Source organism: Podarcis gaigeae, assembly GCF_964106915.1.
Source record: "Podarcis gaigeae genome assembly, chromosome: 18".
NCBI lineage: Eukaryota > Metazoa > Chordata > Lepidosauria > Squamata > Lacertidae > Podarcis > Podarcis gaigeae.
This window is the reverse complement of record NC_139696.1, coordinates 49304-72976: the sequence shown is the minus strand read 5'-3', so window position 1 is coordinate 72976 and position 23673 is coordinate 49304. Positions and strand designations below refer to the sequence as shown.

Here is a 23673-nt window from a genome sequence, read left to right as displayed (position 1 = left end):
CAGCTGCTGCTTCTCCACAGCAGCCATGGCCTCCAAGGAAAAGAGGGACGTCCCGCTTCTCAAGAAGAATAATAATAATAAAGAAATGAAGAAAGTTCATGGGAAGTCTCCATGTTAGAACAGGGCGGATGTTGCCGCCGGCGCCATTTTGGAAGAGGGAAGCAGTCACCGGAAGCGCCTCTATGTTGGAAGTGGAGGGGGGCGGGATCAGGCGGAAACAGACCGCTCTTTTCGTGGCTCTTGGCCAATCACAGGTCGGAGCAGTTCCTGAGGCCGCCGCAGATGCGGAAAAGTCTCTTTCGGGGACCTTTTCCCTAATGAAAATGGCAGCTCCGGACAACCTTGGGCCAGAGTAAACAATGTCCCGGAAAAGTCGACCTTTTGGCTGGGGGTCAAAGATGACCCTTGAGGCAGATACACGGACTTGGGCCCTGCACCCCAAAAGACCTTGTGGGGCTCCCCTGGCCTCCCAGGTGCCTCTTCTGCTCTGGCGGAGCCTCCGGGGCCAGAGGCAGTCTACCTGGGCTGCTCCTGAGGGAGCTTGGAAGCAGCGCTCAGGGAAGCGCTGCGAGGAGGAGGAGGAGGAGGAGGAGGAGAATAAGGAGAAGGCGAATAATGAGGATAGTTACAGATAGGTAGCCGTGTTGGTCTGCCATAGTCAAAACAAAAAAAATTCCTTCCAGTAGCACCTTAAAGACCAACTAAGTCAGTTCTTGGTAGGAGCTTTCGTGTGCATGCACGAAATATGTATCTGAAGAAGTGTGCATGCACACGTGTGTATCTGAAGAAGTGTGCATGCACCCGAAAGCTCATACCAAGAACTGACTTAGTTGGTCTTTAAGGTGCTACTGGAAGGAATTTTTTTTGTTTTAATAATGAGGATAGTCATTAATAATAAGAATAAGGCGAAACCAGGCCCCTCAGGCACTGTTGGGGATTGGGGGTGGGGCTCCGGCCTTCCTTCTCCGCAGGGACCCCCAACGAGGCGCCCACGTAACGAGGGAGACCAGCGCCACCCAACGGCAAGCTAGGTCCCACTGCCCACAACCAACATGGCGGCGGTGGCGCGTCTTCTGCCCTTTCTTCCCCCCTCCGGTCCGGTTCCCTCTTTCCCGTCATGCCCCCCGCTCAGCGCACACGCCCAGCAGCCACAGGAACACTAAAAAGCTCGGCAGCGATAGGTCGGCCTTTTGGCCAATCCCAGGTCGGGCTTTTGGCGCCTTTTCTCCTCAGCGTCTCCCGCGCCCTTTGCGTGAAGGAGGCTTGTAAGCTTTGTCGTCTTTTTCATACTGGATTCTGTTGGGAGCCAGCAATAAGAAAGGATTACTGTATCACCATTGATTTTTAAATTATTACTTTTGTCATTATCATAAAAAGGCTTAGGGAAGTTTGTAATATATATTGTTTTGTCGCCTTTTTAATCTTCTGTTGGGAGCAGCCCACAGAGGCTGGGGAAGGGGAATAAATGTGGATTATCATTACTTTTTAAATTGTTATCATCATTATTATAATTGTTCTTACTATAAAAGGGTTAGGGAACTTTGTAGTATATTGTGTTTTATCGTGTTTTTAAGTACTCTGTTGCTGGCTGGGAAAGAGTAATAAATAATAATAATAATAATTATTATTATTATTATTATTATAAATCTCACCCACCCAAGTGGGACGTGGCCTCTTTCCCCCTAAGCCTTAACAGTAGAGTATTTTTATTTCTTCGAATTGGGGCGGGGAAGCTCCCCTTGGCTGCAGCAACACCAGGGCGTGGGAAACAGCTGAGGAGAAGCAGCTGCCAGGAGAAAAAGCGGGAAAGGGCTGGCCCCGCCCACCGCCCGGCCTGGGATTGGCCCAAAGGCCCACCTATCGCCGTCGAAGGCCCTCCGGTCCGTTCCCTCTTTCCAGTCCCCTTGCCCTCGTCCAAAATGGCCGCTCCAGGAACCCCCTCGCTCCACGCCCGCGCCCGCAGCCGCAGCAGCAGTTAACTCGGCGGCGATAGGTCGGCCTTTGGGCCAATCCCAGGTCGCATGATGGCCGGCTTTTGGCGCTTCTTCTCCTCAGCGTTTCCCTCGCCATTTTCTCGAAGGACGCGCGTGAGTTTGGTGGCCTTGGGAGTGGGCGGGAAATAAGGATAAAGGATTATCATCATCATGGATTTTTATATTCTTCTTCTTATTAGAAAATGCGAGTGAAGTTTGTAATATATTACGTTTTGTCGAATTTTTTAGTATTCTGTGGGGGAAGGGGAATAAATGAGGATTATCCTTCATTTTTAAATTGTTAGCATTATTCTAATGGTTTTTATTGTAAAAAGGTGAGGGAAGTTTGTAGTATATTAGGTTTTATCATTTAAAAAAAATATTCTGTTGGTGGCTGGGAAAGAGTAATTCATTATTATAATCATTCAATGTTAAATTATTATTATTATTATTATTATTATTATTATTATTATAAATTACACCCACCCAAGTGGGACATGGCCTCTTCCCCCCTAAGCATTAGCACTATAGTATTTTTATTGATTTGAATTGGGGGGGAGAAGCAACTCCAGAGTAACTGGCTGTGATAATAATCATAATTTATTCTTTATACAAAATAAGATCTCCCTTGCTTTCCCCCTCAGGCCGCCTTTAATGTCTTGGAAACTGTACCTGAACAGTGTATTATTCAGATGAAGCACTGCTGGTTTTGTAACCAGCTAATTCCTCAAGATCCCAATTCTTTCACTTATTACTATTTTTATTATTATTATGAAATGAACCCTTGTGGTTCCTTCGCAGATTCCTGCCTTGCGGCGGGTTGGACTGGATGACCCTTGGGGTCCCTTCCAGCTAGATGCACCATTAGGTGATTCTTGGGGAAGTGCTTTAGAAAGAAGAAACAAGAATAAGCAAGAAAAAAATAAAGAAGAAAAACACATTTCTTCCAGTTAGTCGTACGCTTGCTCCTTTCCCACTTGATTCTTTCTTCCACTGCAATCTGGGCTGGACATATTCTATGTCTGCTTTGACATGGATCCCTCTTTCCCTTCTTGTGGAAATAATGGACATTCTTGATATTTCTTAGGTCTGCTCTGCTGAATTCCTGTTCTGAAAAGGAGGAGGAGGAAACTTCGGGTGATAAAGGGAGAAGAGGAGATGGAGGAAAAGTCATGAAGGTAAAAGGGAAAAAATAGAAAGACATATTAACATATAACATATAGGAACATTTTTAAACAACCCCACTCCTTCTATATTACACCCATCGAAGTGGGGCTTGGCCTCATCCCCCCTAACCACCACAGTATAGTACAGTAAAAATACAGTAAAATAATTTTATTTATTTGATTGCGGTAGGCTAGCACCTCCTGGCTTCTCCCATGTTGGTGAGGTTTGTCTCCTTTTTCCTGTTCTTGTTAGGCTATTGAAAGGTGACAAAGCAATGGGTTGGAAACTTAATTTATTCAGATGAACCATTGCTTTAACCAGGTAATTACTCAAGGCACCGATTCTTTCACCTATCGATTTATCCACATAATCCAAGCGGAAATTAATTAGCATCCCAAAGTGGTACACTTGCACGTTAAATCTTAAGATAAATGTTTTGGAAGAGGAGAAATTAAAAAAGATAATTTGCAAGCAAGCCCAGTGAATTAGAGAGGCAGTGAGCTGGCTGATTTGTCTAATGGAGCATCCCAAAACCCAGTTTGGGTCTATAAGACCCTGTTTGCCCCCTCCCCCCAGCCTTAATGGCAACCCTCCATTGCTTTCTGTTTGATTTTTTGAGCAGATACTCTGAATTGAACAGCAGCAGAAGAAATGGGGATCAGCCCCTGCTGTAGTGGCCAGCACTAGAAGCCGTTTGAGTAATTCAGATCAATAAAGTGGGAAGATTTAATATTTACAAACCAGCAACTTCACACCAGTTTTGGACACTTGCAGCAGAGAGGTGCTCTCAAGAAAAGCACTTTCGACATTTATGAGCCTTCAGAGTAGGCTCATGGTTTTTCCTTTGCCTGGAGGTATAAATGTTAGCATATGTGCAATCACCCCGAGAACGCCAGGCTTGCTCCTGACTGTCGAAATGCTCCGGGAGAGGCCCTTCCTCTGCTCTCAGTCAGCAAAAGGGGATGGCAAGGTGTGCTGAATGGCGCAACTTGCAGCTGCAGTTTCAAGTGCCTTAAAAGTGCCCTTTCATAGGGCAAGACTGACAGCACAACCAAGGTTGGTGTTGGCTCTCCTGCATATTCCTGCCTTGCAGTGGGCTGGGTTGGATGACCCTTGAGGTCCCTTCAAGATAGATATATACACCATCATATGATTCTTTGGAATGTGCTTCAGAAGGAAGAATGAGAAATAGCATTCCTTTAAGTTGTATGATGGCAAAGGTGCCTCACTTTAGGCTGTGCCACCTAACAGTTAAATGCTACCACCTCTTGGTACTGTGAGCACCAAGGTTTCAGGGGGATCTCCATAAGGGACGCCTGCATATTTCTAAGAGCTGCCAAGTGCCACACGAAGAAACAGATAAGCATACCTACAGGTTAGTTGTATGATGGCCAAACACTTAGTCATGTTGGCCACATGAAACGGAAGTTGTACGCCGGCCAATAAAGCGAGATGCGTAGCGCAACCCCAGAGTCGGCCACGAGTGGACCTAATGGTCAGGGGTCCCTTTACCTTTGACAAAGGTCAGAAGTTGTAAGTCTGCTGTTGTAAGTCTAGGGGTTGGGGTTTGGGTTGTTGTTAGGGTTGGGGTTAGGGAGAGGCTTGGGGTTAGGCTTAGGGGTCAGGGTCTCCCCTTGACTGTTGAACTGCTCCCAAGGGAGGATGTAAGCAGAACTTCCTCTGTTTCCAGTCAAGAATAGTGGATGGCTATGTTTGCTTCATGGCTGAATTTGCAGCTGCAGGAGAGGTGTGCATCCCCAAAGTGCCATTTAAGAGGGCAATATTTGCTGCACAACCAAGGTTGCGGGACTGTTCCCTGTAAGGGACTCCACATTTTCCTGCGATGCTGCGGGTTGGACTGGATGACCTTTGGGGTCCCTTCCAGAAGTTTACATACCATCATTATTCTTTGGAAAGGGCTTCAGAAAGAAGAAAGAGAAATAGCGTTCTTTACAGTTAGTTGTATGATGCGATAGTCACCTTGCTTCCTGTGAGCATCTTTATTATTCCTTGCACATTAATGTGAGCTTGGCAGATCCTGTGCCTGTTTTTACACGGACCCCTCTTTTAGTTCTTGAAATAATCCACCCCCCTGATATTTCTCAGGTCTCTATGGGGCGTGCTGAATTCCTGCTCCAAAAAAGGGGGAGGAGAAGGAAGGGGGAAGTTTTGCCTGACGGAGGGAGGGAGAAGAGGGAATCTTTTGAGACGAGATGCCAGTGCCCCAAATATGCCAGTGCCAGGGCTCTCCTGCTGCTGCCTTTTGGGGCAAGAAGGGGAAAGGGGATCTTTTGAGACAAGTCCCAAACAGCTCCTTTAACCAAACACCTGATTCACCAGCAGCGTGGCAGAGAAAGGAAAAAGAAGAAAAAGAGGCAAGGCAGCTCCCAGACATCTCCATGAAGTTACAAAAGGCAGGTCCATCTGCCTAAGTGCACTTCCATCCACTGGAAAAGATTCTTAGCAGCAAGGAGCAAAGGGAATGGTGGGAAATACCTATCTATCTCTAAATCAGTAAGACCGCACAGTCACTACAACTCCACAAGGCCCGGTCCTTTCTAGAGGTGCAGCCTGCCTTCTCCAAAGGTGGATTTCAGCTCAAACAGCTGGTTGAAGTGTCTCTTTTCCTATCCTCACACCCGTAACCCTGGCAACCTCCCAGAGAACAGTCTCTACTCTTCGATGGTCGTGGAGATTGCATTTTCCCACGGTAGCTCCAAAAATGGAAACCCTATTATTTAGTAATGTCTCAATACAGTTTGGGGGCTGTTTGTGTGTGTCAGTCCTTAAAAATCAACTGTGCAATGTGCACTACAGCAGGGGCGAAGCAAAGATTTAAGACTGTCCCCTGCTGAGCCCCTGCAACGGGGGCCAAAACTAAAAGCCAGTTGAATCATTTAGATTGACTGGCACGTATGTTTGCGTTTTGGAAATTTGGAGCAGTTTGTAATGTTAAGAGAGGTGTTCTAAAGAAAAGCACTTTATATACTCATGAGCACTCCCTTAGTGCAGGCTTATGGTTTTTTCCTTTTCTGGAGGTATAAATGTTCTTAGCAGATGTACAATCTCCCCGAAGGCTTCAGGCCTCCTCCTGACTGTTGAAATGCTCCTGGGGAGACTGTAAGCAGCACCTCCTCCGCTCTCAGTCAGCAAAAGGGGATGGCAAGGTGTGCTTCATGGCGCAACTTGCAGCTGCAGTTTAAATTGCCTTAAAAGTGCCCTTTCATAGGGCAACATGGACAGCACAACCAAGGTTGGTGATTCTCCTACATACTCCTGCCTTGCACTGGGTTGGGCTGGATGACCCTTGGGGTCCCTTCCAGATATAGATATATATGCAGCATCATATGATTCTTTGGAATGTGCTTCAGAAAGAAGAAACAGAAATAGCATTCCTTTAAGTTACGGGAGGTGGGTGGCACTGTGGGTTAAACCACAGAGCCTAGGACTTGCCGATGGGCGGTTCGAAGCCCCGCAATGACGGCCTGAGTTCCCGTTGCTGGGTCCCTGCTTCTGCCAACCTAGAGGTTGGAAAGCACGTCAAAATGCCAGGAGATCAATAGGTCCCACTCCGGCAGGAAGGTAACCGGCGTTTCCGTGCGCTGCTCTGGTTCGCCAGAAGCGGCTTAGTCCTGCTGGCCACATGACCTGGAAGCTATATGCCAGCTTCCTCGGCCAGTAAAGCGAGATGAGCGCCGCAACCCCAGAGTCGGCCACGACTGGACCTAATGGTCAGGGGTCCCTTTACCCTTACCCTTGACAAAGGTCACAAGTTGAAAGTCTGCTGTTTTAAGTCTAGGGGTTAGGGTCGGGGTTAGGCTTAGGTGTCAGGGTCAGGGCCTCCCCCTGACTGTTGAAATGCCCCCAGGGAGGATGTAAGCAGCACTTCCTCTGTTTCCAGTCAAGAATAGTGGATGGCCATGTTGGCTTCAGGGCTGAACTTGCAGCTGCAGGAGAGGTGTGCCATTTAAGAGGGCAACATTTGCTACACAAGTAAGGTTGCAGGATTGTTGCCCTGTAAGGCACTCCTTTGATGCAGCGGGTTGGACTGGATGACCCTTGGGGTCCCTTCCAGAGGCTTATATACCATCATTATTCTTTGGAAAGGGTTTGACAGATCCTGTGCCTGTTTTTATGCAGACCGCTCTTTCAGTTCTCCTGAAAAAAATGCCCCCCCCCCCCGTTATTTCTCAGGTCTCTATGGGCTGTGCTGAATTCCTTCTCCCAAAATGGGGGAGGAGAAGGAAGAGGGAATTTTTGCCGGACAGAGGGAGGGAGGGAGAAGAGGGAATCTTTTGAGACCAGATGCCAGTGCCCCAAAGATGCCAGTGCCATGGTCCTCCTGCTGCTGCCTTGTGGGGCAAGAGGGGGAAAGGGGATCTTTTGAGACAAGTCCCAAACACCTCCTTTAACCAAACACCTGATTCACCCAGCAGCTTGGCAGCCAAAGGAAAGAGAAGAAAAAGAGGCAAGGCAGCAGTGGAAAAAGATGGGTTGCCTGCATGGGCAATGCTTTATTCCTTAATGTCGAATGTCACATCTGCCTAAGTCCACTTCCATCCACCGGAAACGCTTCTTAGCAGCAAGGAGTAAAGGGAACGGTGGGAAATACCTAGCTATCTCTCTAAATCGGTAAGACCGCACAGTTCCTACACTTCCACAAGGCCCGGTCCTTTCTAGAGGCGCAGCCTGCCTTCTCCAAAGGTGGATTTCAGCTCAAACAGCTGGTTGAAGTGTCTCTTTTCCTATCCTCACACCCGTAACCCTGGCAACCTCCCAGAGAACAGTCTCTATTCTTTGATGGTCAGGGAGATTGCATTTCCCCCCGGTCTCTCCAAAAATAGAAACCCTATTATTTAGTACTGTCTTAATACAGTTTGGCAGTGGGGGTTTGTGTCAGTCCTTAAAAATCAACTGTGTAATGTGCCCTACAGCAGGGGTGAAGCAAAGATTTAAGACTGTCCCCCGTTATGCACATAGGCTTGGAGCCCTAATGCCACCAGACTAAATGGGCTGAGCCCCTGCAACAGGGGCCAAAACTGAAAGCCATTCGAATCATTTATATTGACAAATACTGGCACGTATTTGTATGCGTTTTGGAAATTTGGAGCAGTTTGTAATGTTAAGAGAGGTGTTCTAAACATAAGCACTTTATAGGCTCATGAGTGTTCCCTTAGAGCAGGCTCATGGTTGTTTCCTTTTCTGGAGGCATAAATGTTCTTAGCAGATGTACAATCTCCCTGAAGGCTTCAGGCCTCTTCCTGACTGTTGAAATGCTCCTGGGGAGACTGTAAGCAGCACCTCCTCCGCTCTCAGTCAGCAAAAGGGGATGGCAAGGTGTGCTGAATGGCGCAACTTGCAGCTGCAGTTTCAAGTGCCTTAAAAGTGCCCTTTCATAGGGCAAGACTGACAGCACAACCAAGGTTGGTGTTGGCTCTCCTGCATATTCCTGCCTTGTAGTGGGCTGGGCTGGATGACCCTTGAGGTCCCTTCCAGATATTGATATATATGCAGCAGCATATGATTCTTTGGAATGTGCTTCAGAAAGAAACAGAAAGAGCAATACTTGTATCATGGGAAAGTTTCCTCACTTTAGGGTGTTACTCCTAATAGTTCAATGCTACCACCTTTTGGTACTGTGAACACCAAGGTTGCAGGAGGATCTCCGTAAGAGACGCCTGCACATTCCTCAGAGCTAGAAAGTGCCACAAAAAGAAGAAACAGTAAAACACACCTCCCGGTTAGTTGTATAATGGCCAACCACTTCCCCTCCACTGCCACTGGGTTAGGGGTTGGGCTTAGAGGGTTAGGGGTTAGGCCAACTACTTCCCCTTCCCTGGTAGCTACTTAATTGTGCCTGTTTTATACTCCTACACTTTCAGTCCGTCTGAAAGAAATCAGGCGCACTGATATTTCTCTGCATGGGCTGTGCTTTGTTCCTTAGTGTCATCGGGCACAAGCCTACTTATGCATGGAAAAGGAAAGGGAGGGGGAAAACGAGGATTCCTGAAGTGAGTGGTCTTGCCTGCGCACACTTCTGGGCAGAAGGGGGAGACGGAGAGAACGCTCTGCCTTCTCCCCCCTAATCTGTCTTCCCTCCCTAATCATGACAGACAAGGCCTTTATCCCACCTCCAGCGCCTGCCCGGAAGAGGAGGAGCACCCGTACGGAGAACGGTAGGAGCCAAATTGTCTTGGAATCCTCTGGGTTTGAGGTGTTGAGCGTTGGGACGGGACCCCTGTCTCCTGAAGCAGTGCGCTTGCACCAGGATCAGTCTGCGTTTTCCTTCACCAACACACAACTGCAGTGCACACACAACTGTAGAAACGAGTCATAAAAAACAGGCTTCCCAAAAAAAGTATAGTCTTTATCCCCTAACCCTAATTCCCCTACCCCCTGGGTCAGGAAGACTGTTTTCTTTTGGGACTCCCCTGCAATGCACACCTGAGTCTGCAGGTGTAGAAAAATCTCTTTATGAGATGTTTTCTCTAATGAAAATGCTACTTCTAGCCCGATGCACAACAAGCAGGACAATTTGGGGTTGGAGTAATAAAGGCCACGGAAAGTAGTTTTTAACTAGGGGTCTATGGTCAGAAAGAAGGGACGCAGGTGGCGCTGTGGGTTAAACCACAGAGCCTAGGACTTGCCAATTAGAAGGTTGGCAGTTCGAATTAACATTTCGGGATAAGCTCCCTTTGCAGGGTCCCTTCTCCTGCCCACCTAGCAGTTCGAAAGCACGTCAAAGTGCAAGTAGATAAATAGGTCCCGCTCTGGCAGGAAGGTCGCGGTGTTTCCGTGCGCTGCTCTGGTTTGTCAGAAGCGGCTTAGACATGCTGGCCACATGACCCGGAAGCTATATGCCGGCCTCGGCCAGTAAAGCGAGATGAGCGCTGCAACCCCAGAGTCTGCCACGACTGGACCCAATGGTCAGGAGTCCCTTTACCTTTTACAAAGGTCAGAAGTTGTAAGTCTGCTGTTGTAAGTCTAGCGTCATTGTTAGGGATGGGTTTAGGGAGAGGCATGGGGTTAGGCTTAGGGATCAGGGCCTCCCCCCTGACTGTTGAAATGCTCCCAGGGAGGATGTAAGCAGCACTTCCTCTGTTTCCAGTCAAGAATAGTGGATGGCCATGTTGGCTTCCTGGCTGAATTTGCAGCTGCAGGAGAGGTGCGGATCCCTGAACTATACTTAAGCAGCCTTCAAAGTGCCATTTAAGAGAGGAACATTTGGTGCACAAAACAAAAAATTCCTTCCAGTAGCACCTTAAAGACCAACTAAGTTAATTCTAGGTATGAGCTTTCGTGTGCATGCACACTTCTTCAGATACACTGAAACAGAAGTCACCAGACCCTTCTATATAGTGAGAAGGTGGGGAGGGGTATTGCTCAGAAGGGTGGTGGGAATGGGTGATTGGCAGATAGCTGTGATGAGCCTGTTGACGACTCTTAACGACTGCAATAGGTCTTACAGGAAAAAGCAAGGGGTGAGAAGGCGAAAAATGGCTTTGTCATGTATAATGAGATAAGAATCCAATGTCTTTGTTCAGGCCAGGTCTCTCCATGGTTTTAAGTTTGGTAATAAGTTGCAATTCAGATTCTTTCTTCCACTGCAATCTGGGCTGGACATATTCTATGTCTGCTTGGACGGGGACCCCTCTTGCCCTTCTTGGGAAAATAATGGACATTATTGATATTTCTTAGGTCTGAATTCCTGCTCTGAAAAGGAGGAGGGGGAGAAGGAAGCTTCACCAGACGAAGGGAGAAGAGGAGGTGGAGGAAAAGTCATGAAGGTAAAAGGGGGAAAAAATAGAAATAGAAAAAGAGAAAAAGAGAAATAGAAATTAACATATAACACTTAAGAACATTTTTAAACAACCCCTCTCCTGATATATCACACCAACCACCCAAACAGTACAGTAAAAATACAGTAAAGTGTTTTATTTATTTGATTGGGGTAGGGCAGGACCTCCTGGCTTCCCCCTTGTTAGTGAGGTTTGTCTCCTTTTTCCTGTTCCTGTTAGGCTATCTAAAGGGGACAAAGCAATGTGTGGAAAACTGAATTTCTTCAGATGAACCATTGCTTTAACCAGATAATTGATTCTTTCTCCTATCGATTTATCCACATAATCCAAGCGGAGATGAATTAGCCTCCAAAACTGGTACGCTTGCATGTACATCTTAAGATAAATGTTTTGGAAGAGGCATTTGCAAGCAAGCCCAGTGACTTAGAGAGGCAGGGAGCTGGCTGGTTTGTCTAATGGAGCATCCCTGAACCTAGTTTGGGTCTACAGCCCCTGATGAACTGGCCAGCACTAGAACCCGTTTGAGTAATTCAGATCAATAAAGGAGGAGTAGTTAATATTGACAAACCAGCAACTTCACCCCAGTTTGGGACACTTGCAGCCGAGAGGTGCTCTCAAGAAAAGCACTTTCCACATTTCTGAGCCTTCAGAGTTGACGCATGGTTTTCCCTTTGCCTGGAGGTATAAATGTTGTCAGCAGATGAGCAGTCACCCCGAGAACTTCAGGCAGCCAAAGGAGAGGGCAAGGGGGGCAGCTGCAGGAGAAGGGTGGATCCCTCCGTGGATCCCTCAATCGCCCTCCAAGGGCCTTTGAAGAGGGCAGCGTCCAGCTGGGCTGGGGACACAAAGGGGGTGAGGTGGCCAGTTCCTGCCTGGTAGCAGGTTGGGCTGGATGACCCTTGGGGTGCCTTCCCGATATCTCAAGAAGAAAGGAAAAGAGCCTTCCTTGAAGGGAGGTGTGGTTGTCGGCAGGCAGAGGGGCGCAAGGCCAGCTGACCACCCCCAGCAGGATCGTCCCCTTCCAGCCGTCCCCCTGCCCCATCTGCCTCTGCTCCAACGTAAATCAGCGACCCAGGGCACACGATATAAGTATGGGGCATCTGGAACTATGAAAATGGGCCTATATATCTTGAGTTTCTGACCCTGCTCAACTGCATACTTCATCAAATGCGGATGCCAGACAAATGAACTGAAGCCTGTCTCTTTCTCCAGAAGGCGTCTGCTGGGCGTTTGCGCTGCCTCGCTTGGTTCTCCCGGCCTGATGCGTTTGGGGCTTGGCTGGTCCTGGAGTCTTGCAGTTGCTCTGGCCATTTCTCCGGATCATCTTTCCACCATCCTGGAGAGATCTCCTGTAAGTCCCACTTCCTCTTGCATCCTAATGTGCTCCTTTGTGGTTTACATCCCTCAGGGGTGGTGTAGTAATGTCAGGGGGTGTAGTCCCACCACGCTGACCCCATGTAGTAATGTTCTCGCCCCTCCCTCCCCTGTCCTACAACCCAGCGGGACCAGGCTTAGAGGAACGGGGAGTTGCTGCCACCACTCCCTTGTACCCGGGGAGAGCCGGAAGATTAAGCCAAGGGAGAAGGTTATTCTTCCTAGTTCCCGGCTGGCCCACCCTGCAAGTTGCTTCCACAAAATGCAGGCAGAAATTCCACAGGTTCAGTAGGTCAGACTCTGGTCTCAGGCTTTCCCCCCAGAAAGGCACACAGGACAACAAGAAAGCTCTCTTTTAAAAATTTATTTAAGAACAAGATTAAACCTACTTAAAAGCAGGCCCATCTCTTACAACGTTTCAGACAGAAAAAATAAGAACATGGTAGAGTATTGCTAGCTAACGTACTTACAAAATGAGAACAAGGGCCAAGTTAAAATGGTTCCAGAGTCCTCAGTTGAATCTCCATCTCAAAGACAGTAGAAATCTTCATTGCAAAGACAAGCAATCGAATGGCAGGTGGACAGAAGGGCGATTTGCACTCAAAGCTCCTTTCCTAGGGTCTTTCTTTCTAAAACCCCACGTGGAAACGGAACCCAAATCCAATCAAAATTCTGGATTATGTTTCAATTCACCAATGGTCAGCTAGTTGGAGAATAACTTAGCTTGGGACAGCTGAGCTTGTTAGTTCTCAAGACCTTGGATCAGAAGTTTCCTCCCCACACAGCAGATACACATTCTAGTCATATCATCCCAAATTCCACCTCTTATACAATCTTTTGGGACTTCCATCAGCCCCTCTGACGATCTCCCATTTTTATTTTTATTTATTTTATTTATTTATTTTTATTCTGGCAGGGATCTACCGCTCTCACCTGGGGATTGACCTGTCGATGTAACAGGCAAATTCCCTCTCTGCGTTGACAACAGACTCTGTTTCCTGCAGAGAGTTTGGAACCATTGGTGCTTAGAAGCAAAGATATCAGGAGCTATCATATAAAGATAATATAATAGAAAAGGCGCAGCCTTTGAAAATCTGGGTGTAGAATTGAGATTTGAAAATCTGGGTGTAGAATTGAGATTTGAAAACCTGGGTGTAGACTTGAGATTGCTTAGATGCAGAATCTTTTATTTCTATTTCTATTTTATTTTTATTTACTTTATTGTATAATGAAATGATTTTAGAATGTTGTATTATCTTCTTGTTCTTATCCACCCTGAGCCCGGCTTCGGCTGGGGAGGGCGGGATATAAATAAATTTTATTATTATTATTATTATTTTTGGTAGGAAGTCATTCCGGCACAATCGAAGTAGCTCCTTCGTTGAAGTTGATATCTGTGAAGTTTGCATCTTGAAGAATGAGTCTCTGGACAAGACGATCGTCTGGTATATTGCTGCTTTTCCCTCTGAACAGGGAGCATTCCTGAATTGCTATCGGGGGGCTGTAAATATGGGGGGGTGTCTATATACCATATTTTTCGCCCTATAGGACGCACTTTTTCCCCTCCAAAAATGAAGGGGAAATGCGTATGCGTCCTATGGGGCGAATGCAGGCTTTTGCTGAAGCCTGGAGAGCGAGAGGGGTCGGTGCGCACGACCCCTCACGCTCTCCAGGCTTCAGGAGAGCCGCACAGCCAGCCCCACAAGGTCGGGGGACAGCGGGGAGGCGGAATGGCGCCATCCTGCTGTCTCCCGATGTAGTGTGGAGGAGGCCGGCGGGGAGACGTGTGCCTGCCTGGTCTGCAGGGGGCGGTGGGGAGAAGAGCGCTTCTCCCCACTGCCCCACAAGCTCCGGGGACAGCAGGGAGGCGCAGCGCGTCTTCCCGCTGTCCCCGGACCTGGCCTGCAGCGGGCAGTGGGGAGAAGAGCGCTTCTCCCCACTGCCCCACAAGCTCCGGGGACAGCAGGGAGGCGCAGCGCGTCTTCCCGGAGCTTGTGGGGCTGGCAGTGGGGAGAAGCGCGCTTCTCCCCACTGCCAGCCCCACAAGTTCCGGTGACGGGGGGGAGGCGCAGCGCGTCTTCCCGCTGTCCCCGGACCTGGCCTGCAGGCGGGCAGTGGGGAGAAGAGCGCTTCTCCCCACTGCCAGCCCCACAGGTTCCGGGGACGGGGGGGAGGCGCAGCGCGTCTTCCCGCTGTCCCCGGACCTGGCCTGCAGGCGGGCAGTGGGGAGAAGAGCGCTTCTCCCCACTGCCAGCCCCACAGGTTCCGGGGACGGGGGGGAGGCGCAGCGCGTCTTCCCGCTGTCCCCGGACCTGGCCTGCAGGCGGGCAGTGGGGAGAAGAGCGCTTCTCCCCACTGCCAGCCCCACAAGCTCCGGGGACAGCAGGGAGGCGCAGCGCGTCTTCCCGCTGTCCCCGGACCTGGCCTGCAGGCGGGCAGTGGGGAGAAGAGCGCTTCTCCCCACTGCCAGCCCCACAGGTTCCGGGGACGGGGGGGAGGCGCAGCGCGTCTTCCCGCTGTCCCCGGACCTGGCCTGCAGGCGGGCAGTGGGGAGAAGAGCGCTTCTCCCCACTGCCAGCCCCACAAGCTCCGGGGACAGCAGGGAGGCGCAGCGCGTCTTCCCGCTGTCCCCGGACCTGGCCTGCAGGCGGGCAGTGGGGAGAAGAGCGCTTCTCCCCACTGCCCCACAAGCTCCGGGGACAGCAGGCGAGGCGCAGCGCGTCTTCCCGCTGTCCCCGGACCTGGCCTGCAGGCGGGCAGTGGGGAGAAGAGCGCTTCTCCCCACTGCCAGCCCCACAGGTTCCGGGGACGGGGGGGAGGCGCAGCGCGTCTTCCCGCTGTCCCCGGACCTGGCCTGCAGGCGGGCAGTGGGGAGAAGAGCGCTTCTCCCCACTGCCAGCCCCACAAGCTCCGGGGACAGCAGGGAGGCGCAGCGCGTCTTCCCGCTGTCCCCGGACCTGGCCTGCAGGCGGGCAGTGGGGAGAAGAGCGCTTCTCCCCACTGCCAGCCCCACAAGCTCCGGGGACAGCAGGGAGGCGCAGCGCGTCTTCCCGCTGTCCCCGGACCTGGCCTGCAGGCGGGCAGTGGGGAGAAGAGCGCTTCTCCCCACTGCCAGCCCCACAAGCTCCGGGGACAGCAGGGAGGCGCAGCGCGTCTTCCCGCTGTCCCCGGACCTGGCCTGCAGGCGGGCAGTGGGGAGAAGAGCGCTTCTCCCCACTGCCAGCCCCACAGGCTCCGGGGACAGCAGGGAGGCGCAGCGCGTCTTCCCGCTGTTCCCGGAGCTTGTGGGGCTGGCAGTGGGGAGAAGCGCTCTTCTCCCCACTGCCAGCCCCACAAGTTCCGGGGACGGGGGGGAGGCGCAGCGCGTCTTCCCGCTGTCCCCGGACCTGGCCTGCAGGCGGGCAGTGGGGAGAAGAGCGCTTCTCCCCACTGCCAGCCCCACAGGTTCAGGGGACAGCGGGGAGGCGCAGCGCGTCTTCCCGCTGTCCCCGGACCTGGCCTGCAGGTGGGCAGTGGGGAGAAGAGCGCTTCTCCCCACTGCCAGCCCCACAGGCTCCGGGGACAGCAGGGAGGTGCAGCGCGTCTTCCCGCTGTTCCCGGAGCTTGTGGGGCTGGCAGTGGGGAGAAGCGCTCTTCTCCCCACTGCCAGCCCCACAAGTTCCGGGGACGGGGGGGAGGCGCAGCGCGTCTTCCCGCTGTCCCCGGACCTGGCCTGCAGGCGGGCAGTGGGGAGAAGAGCGCTTCTCCCCACTGCCAGCCCCACAAGCGGCTTGAGCGAAAATAAAATCCCCCCCCCCCAAAAAAACTTGGTGCGTCCTATGGGGCCAAAAATACAGTATGTACTGTGTGTACATATATGTGTTTGTTTGTCTGTTTATATGTGTGTGTAGGTACTGTTTATGTGTGTGCTGTATATGTGTGTGTGTGTGTGTACATGGGTGTATGTACTGCATAATATATTTGTGTGTGTGTACTGTATATAGGTGTGTATATATATAAACATAAAGACACACAGACGTATATTTATATTTGTGTATATGTGTGTGTGTATGTACTGTTTATATAGGTGTATGTATACACACTATATATATATATGTGTGTTTGTTTATATGTGTGTATGTACTGTAGATGTGTGTGCGTGTATGTACTGTGTGTGTTTGTGCGTGTGCGTGTGTGTGTGTACTGCATAATATATGTTTGTGCGTATGTATGTACTGCATAATGTATATGTGTGTGTGTATTGTATATATGTGTGTATATATATAAACATAAAGACACGTATATTTATATGTTTATATGTGTGTGTGTGTGTACTGCTTATATAGGTGTATGTACACACACACACACACACTGTATATATATATGTGTGTGTGTGTGTGTGTGTGTGTGTACTGTATATATATGTATGTGTACTGTGTATATGTGTGTCTATGTATTGTATATATGCAGTATATCTGTGTGTGTGTGTACTGTATATATATGTATGTGTACTGTGTATATGTGTGTCTATGTATTGTATATATGCAGCATATCTGTGTGTGCATGTACTGTATATATATGTGTGTGTATGTACTGTGCGTGTGTGTATGTATGTATGTATATATTTATTTATATATGTATGTATGTACTGTAGATGTGTGTGTGCGTGTGTGTGTGTGTATATATGCAGTATATCTGTGTGTGTGTGTGCATGCATATATATGTGTGTGTTTATATGTGTGTATGTACTGTGTGTATATATATATGTATGTACTGTAGATGTGTGTGTGTATATGTATATATGTGTGTGTGTGTGTGTGTGTGTATATATATGTATATGTGTGTGTGTGTGTGTACTGTATATATATGTATGTGTACTGTGTATATGTGTGTCTATGTATTGTATATATGCAGTATATCTGTGTGTGCATGTACTGTATATATATGTGTGTGTATGTACTGTGCGTGTGTGTATGTATGTATGTATATATTTATATATGTATGTATGTACTGTAGATGTGTGTGTGCGTGTGTGTGTATATATGCAGTATATCTGTGTGTGTGTGTGTGTGCATGCATATATATGTGTGTGTTTATATGTGTGTATGTACTGTGTGTATATATATATGTATGTACTGTAGATGTGTGTGTGTATATGTATATGTGTGTGTGTGTGTGTGTGTGTATATATATGTATATGTGTGTGTATATATAAACATTAAAAAATGTAACTAAAACTAAATAAATAATAAAGGTCATAATAAAGGCCAAGAGAAGTGTCTGGCAGTCATGCATGGATATTTGTGTACATAAAAAAAAAATCATCACAAATGAAAAACTAGACAGTCATGCTGACGCTCCTCACCTGCTCTGCGCCCCAATGGCAGCCTTGGGCATCCAGTTGTGCCAGATGCAGAACAGCCCATCTAGGAAGAAAATAAAGAAGAAAATACAGCTTTGGTCTGTTCTTTTGATCTACCTTGGCCAACTCCTAGCCTCCGAGGCAGCTCTTCTGAAAAACCCAGAAGAGAACAACCACCAAACCCACAAACCCACACACAGACCTCCTCCCTGCAACAAAGGCCACAGGCACACAAACCCACCTGCCTCAGATATACAGAAGAGATCCTAAAAGATATGTCTCCTTCCATTTACACTAGAGATCATTCGAACAATGCTGATTGGGGGGGGGGGTCTGTTTCAATTGCTACTCTCTGCTGCTTTGTTTCGTTATTTATTTTAAGCCCCCATACACAGCTTGGAAAGCATATAAAGCATTACTGGAATAGAAATTAATACAGTGGTGCCTCGCAAGACGATATTAATTCGTTCCGCAAGTTTTTTCGTCTTGCGAGTTTTTCGTCTTGCGAAGCACGGTTTCCCATAGGAATGCATTGAAAATCAATCAATGCGTTCCTATGGAAACCACCTTCAGACCAGGTCCGGGGACAGTCTGTCCCCCGACCTCTTCTGAAGGCTGGGGGGGGGGGGGCAAGGGCTTTTTTTCCCACCGCCAGCCTTCAGAAGGCTGTTCTGAAGGCTGGCGGTGGGAAGAAAAGCCCTTCTCCCCACCTCCCGCCCCGCAAGCTCCGGGGACAGGAGGGCTTTGCTATCGACCGCCAGCATTTTAAAAGCCCCCGGGACAGCGGATTTTAAAAAGCTGGCAGGCGGCAGCGAAGCCTCCGCTGTCCTGGGGCGATTTTAAAATGCTGGCGGGCGGCAGCGAAGCTTTCGCTGCCAACCCCCAGCATTTTAAAAGTCCCTGGGACAGCGGAGATCTCTCTGCCGTTTCTCCGCTATCCCGACAGCTTTTGAAGGCAGGCGGGGGGGAGCAAAGACTTTCACCCCCCGCCGGCCTTTAGAAGAGGTCCAGGACCCCTTCTGAAGGCTGGCGGAGGGCGAAAGTCTTTGCTCCCCCCCCCGCCTGCCTTCAAAAGCCATCGGGATAGCGGAGAAACGCGCTGCGCTACTCCACTATCCCGGGAAGGCAGGCGGTGGGCGAAAGTCTTTGCTCCCGACGGCCAGCATTTTAAAAGCGGTCCGGGATAGCGGGAAAGTGCAGTGCAATTCCCTGTTATCCCGGACTGCTTTTAAAATGCTGGCGGTGGGGAGCAAAGCCTTTTGGCCCCCGCCGGCCTTCCTGGACCTCTTCTGAAGGCCGGAGGGGGGCGAAAGGCTTTGCTCCCCACCGCCAGCATTTAAAAGAGGTCCCCGGAGATTTCCCTATGGGCTTTCTTCTTGCAAAGCAAGCCCATAGGGAAATTCGTCTTGCGGAACGACTCAAAAACGGAAAACTCTTTCGTCTTGCGAGTTTTTCGTTTTGCGAGGCGTTCGTCTTGCGGGGCACCACTGTACTAAAGTAAACCGTGACCCTGTGTGGCCATTACTGGAATAAACATCAATAGGAAAGTAAACAGTGACCCTGTGTGGCCAGGGCTGGAATAGAATTCATGATAATTTCTAGGTGTAAGTTATTTCCAATTAGGAATTTGAATCTGGCTTTTTAATTATTTCCCCTTTCAAACTTTTAATTTATCTCATTTATTTTATTTGGACTCGGAAGCATACAAATGAACTTGATCTCAATGGATCCAGAATTAGTACCTGGCCCATTGATGTAGCCAAGGGGGAGCGGGGGGGGGGGGCAGCACTAGAAATCCTTAACCATCTGACCAATTCCATTGGCTCTGTCCCCCTTTCCAAAGTCCTGCCCTCCAACAAAGACCCTGGCTATGCTGATGACCTGGCCCCAAGCTTCCTGGCTGAGTCGCATTTCTCAACATTTCACATTATGTGTAGTTTCAGGATTCTTCACATTAACACCAATTCTGGTTTTGAGAAGACTAATAGCTAACCAAACTTGAAGCAACCTTCTCTCCCACCACAAAGTACTTCTCCCGTCAAGGTCATAGCCTCAAAGGGAGCATTTCCTTCAGAAAAATGAATTTCACAACTTTTAGTTCAGCCCCAAACCTACCTCTAACCACTCAGTTCCAACTGCTGAGGAATGGAATTTTCTCAGGAATATTTTATCTGTTTGAACTGTATTTCCCCTTCGATGGCCTTGAGTCTTAGGAAGTGAGATTCATTCCTGCTCAAGGGTCTTCTTGATCTTTTGGAGCTGGAGCTTCCTTTCCCAGCAGACCCTCCCCACCAATGCATTTGCTCCCACCTCCCACAAACGGAGTGTGCGCCTCCAAGCCGAGTCTGGGGCTCCACTCTGGGTGCTTGTATTTCACGCAGTCAGGCCACGGATCACACCCTGGCCAGCACCCAGGAGATTCCCTAAGAGAAAGAGAGAACGATGGACTACCTGCTGAGGCATCCAGTGGGATCCAGTTCTGGATGATGTCCTTGTTCTGTAGGCATCCTAACCAAAAGCTGCTCTTCGGTGATCTCTGCAAGGAAACAAAAAGCAGGTCTGAATTTAGGCCACTAGCAGCAGCAAGAAGTCAGTAAGTATTTGGTCAAAACATGCATTTTGCAGTATATAAGCGCAATTTCAGCTCATATAAGCAGGCCACCTAAAGCAACAACACAAGAACATGCAGGCAATGCAACAAAGGAGACTGCTATCAGGATCCTATTTTTTGTTCACAGGTACATCTCAGAAAAAAGTTGCAGAAGGTACTAACCCCATGGTGAATAATAATAAGAAGCTATTATTTATATCCCGCCCATCTGGCTGGGTTTCCCCAGCCACTCTGGGCGGCTTCCAACAAAACACTCAAATACAATAACCACTTCAACATTAAAAGCTTCCCTAAACAGGGCTGCCCTCAGATGAAGGCTCCTGCAGGATTTCTATCCATAAGATCCAAAAGAGTCCCAGACATTTGTGTGTTTCCCAGCAATACTGTAAAAGACATCGATAGGAAAATAAACAGTGCCCTCGTGTGGCCAATACTGGAATAGACCTCGATAGGAAAATAAACAGTGCCCTCGTGTGGCCAGGACTGGAATAGACATCGATAGGGAAATAAACAGTGCCCTTTTCAGAGCAGGAATTCAGACCTAAGAAATATCAAGAATGTCGATTATTTTCCCAAGAAGGGCAAGAGGGGTCCCCGTCCAAGCAGACATAGAATATGTCCAGCCCAGATTGCAGTGGAAGAAAGAATCAAGTGGGAAAGGAGCCAGCAGACGACTAACGGGAAGAAATGTGCTTTCCCCCCTGTTTCTTCTTTCTGAAGCCCTTTCCCCAGAATCATATAATTTATTATTATTATTATTATTATTATTATGTTGCATCTAGCTGGAAGGGACCCCAATTCCAATAAATAAAAATACTATACGGTTAAGGCTGCTGCCATTACTGGAAAAGACATAAATAGGAAAATAAACAGTGCCCTCGTGTGGCCAGTGCTGGAATAGACTTCAATAGGAAAATAAACAGTGCCCTCGTGTGGCCATTACTGGAATAGACCTCAATAGGAAAATAAACAGTGCCCTCGTGTGGCCATTACTGGAATAGACATGGATAGGAAAATAAACAGTGCCCTTGTGTGGCCAGGACTGGAATAGACCTCAATAGGAAAATAAACAGTGCCCTCGTGTGGCCAGTACTGGAATAGACATAGATAGGAAAATAAACAGTAGGAAAATAAAATGCCACCCCTGGAACCTGAGTGAATATCAAGCGTGGGTTGTGTCCAGGAACCTGGGGGATTTCTTTCCCGTGTGCGCATGTTTTCCTCTTTAAATCAACAGCCCATGCAGGTTTCCAGCTCTTAAGGCTATCGAGAGGTATCTGAAGAAGTGTGCATGCACACGAAAGCTCTATCTAAAACTAACTTAGTTGGTCTTTAAGGTGCTACTGGAAGGAATTTTTTTATTTTGTTTTGAGATTAGCCTGGCCCTCTCAGAAAAATATGGTACCTGGTTAAAGCAATGGTTCATCTGAAGAAATTCAGTTTTCCACCCATTGCTGTGTCCCCTTTAGATGGCCTAACAAGAAAAGGAAAAGGAAACAAACCTCACCAACGTGTGGGGAAGCCAGGAGGTGCCAATCAAAGAAATAAAAACACTTTCCTGTATTTTTACTGTATTTTTACTGTGCTAGTTAGGCGGGGTCGGTGTGATATATCAGGACTGGGGGGGTTTAAAAATGTTCTTAAATGTTATGTGTATATTTCTATTTTTCCCCTTTTACCTTCATGTCTGCAGCTGACTTTTCCTCCACCTCCTCTTCTCCCTTCTTCCGGCGAAGTTTCTTCCTCCTCCTCCTTTTCAGAGAAGGAATTCAGACCTAAGAAATATCAGTAATGTCCATTATTTTCCCAAGAAGGGCAAGAGGGGTCCCCGTCCAAGCAGACATAGAATATGTCCAGCCCAGATTGCAGTGGAAGAAAGAATCAAGTGGGAAAGCAGCCAGCAGACGACTAACGGGAAGAAATGTGCTTTCCCCCCGGTTTATTCTTTCTGAAGCCCTTTCCAAAGAATCATATAATTTATTATTATTATTATTATTATTATTATGCATCTAGCTGGAAGGGACCCCAAGGGTCATCCAGTCCAACCCGCCGCAAGGCAGGAATCTACAAAAGAACCACAAGGAAACTGCATTTAATAAAAAGTGGAGGAATTGGGATCTTGAGGAATTAGCTGGTTACAAAACAACGGCTTCAAGCAGTGCTTCATCTGCACAATACATTGTTCAGGTTCAGTTTCCAATACATTAAGGGTGGCCTGAGGGGGAAAGCAATGGAGATTTGCACTTTATTTTATATAAATAAGAAATTAATTATTATTATTAGCATCACAGCCAGTTACTCTGGTGTTGCTGTAGCTAAGGGGAGCTTCCCCAACCCAATTCCAATAAATTAAAATACTATACGGTTAAGGCTGTTGCCATTACTGGAAAAGACATCGATAGGAAAATAAACAGTACCCTCGTGTGGCCAGTACTGGAATAGACATGGATAGGGAAATAAACAGTGCCCTCGGGTGGCCAGGACTGGAATAGACATGGATAGGGAAATAAACAGTGCCCTCGGGTGGCCAGGACTGGAATAGACATAGATAGGAAAATAAACAGTGCCCTTGTGTGGCCAGTACTGGAATAGACATGGATAGGGAAATAAACAGTGCCCTCGGGTGGCCAGGACTGGAATAGACATGGATAGGAAAATAAACAGTGCCCTTGTGTGGCCAGTACTGGAATAGACATAGATAGGAAAATAAACAGTGCCCTCGTGTGGCCAGTACTGGAATAGACATAGATAGGAAAATAAACAGTGCTCTTGTGTGGCCATTACTGGAATAGACTTCAATAGGAAAATAAACAGTGCCCTCGGGTGGCCATTACTGGAATAGACCTCAATAGGAAAATAAACAGTGCCCTCGTGTGGCCATAATTGGAATAGACCTCAAAAGGAAAATAAACAGTGCCCTCGTGTGGCCATAACTGGAATAGACCGCAAAAGGAAAATAAACAGTGCCCTCGTGTGGCCAGTACTGGAATATACATCGATAGGAAAATAAACAGTGCCCTCGTGTGGCAAGGACTGGAATAGACATCGATAGGAAAATAAACAGTGCCCTCGTGTGGCCAGTACTGGAATAGACCTCAATAGGAAAATAAACAGTGCCCTCGTGTGGCCATTACTGGAAGAGACATGGTTAGGAAAATAAACAGTGCCCACGTGTGGCCAGTACTGGAAGAGACATGGTTAGGAAAATAAACAGTGCCCACGTGTGGCCAGTACTGGAATAGACATAGATAGGAAAATAAACAGTGCTCTTGTGTGGCCATTACTGGAATAGACTTCAATAGGAAAATAAACAGTGCCCTCGGGTGGCCATTACTGGAATAGACCTCAATAGGAAAATAAACAGTGCCCTCGTGTGGCCATAACTGGAATAGACCTCAATAGGAAAAT

At 48.3% G+C, this 23673-nt stretch overlaps 2 long non-coding RNA genes across 5 annotated transcripts in view; one reads left to right on the top strand and one right to left on the bottom strand.

The window, feature by feature from the left end:
- LOC310835504 overlaps positions 1-23673 on the bottom strand; it is a 59153-nt gene that overhangs the window by 31680 nt on the left and 3800 nt on the right. Inside the window, exons 2-4 of the long non-coding RNA XR_014559683.1 lie at positions 21945-22014; positions 20106-20190; positions 17658-17718 (exon numbers count right to left, since the gene is read on the bottom strand). This is a non-coding gene — a long non-coding RNA (uncharacterized lncRNA). The remainder of the gene's footprint in view (positions 1-17657; positions 17719-20105; positions 20191-21944; positions 22015-23673) is intronic.
- LOC310835505 lies at positions 158-13788 on the top strand. 4 transcript variants are annotated; one of them, XR_014559684.1, is made up of 6 exons: positions 158-254; positions 3061-3151; positions 7577-7772; positions 10839-10927; positions 12152-12290; positions 13660-13788. It is a non-coding gene; the product is annotated as an uncharacterized lncRNA (long non-coding RNA). The 4 variants fall into 4 exon arrangements; XR_014559686.1 differs by lacking the exon at positions 158-254 and adding an exon at positions 1226-1265; XR_014559685.1 differs by lacking the exon at positions 7577-7772 and having other exon boundaries at positions 160-254.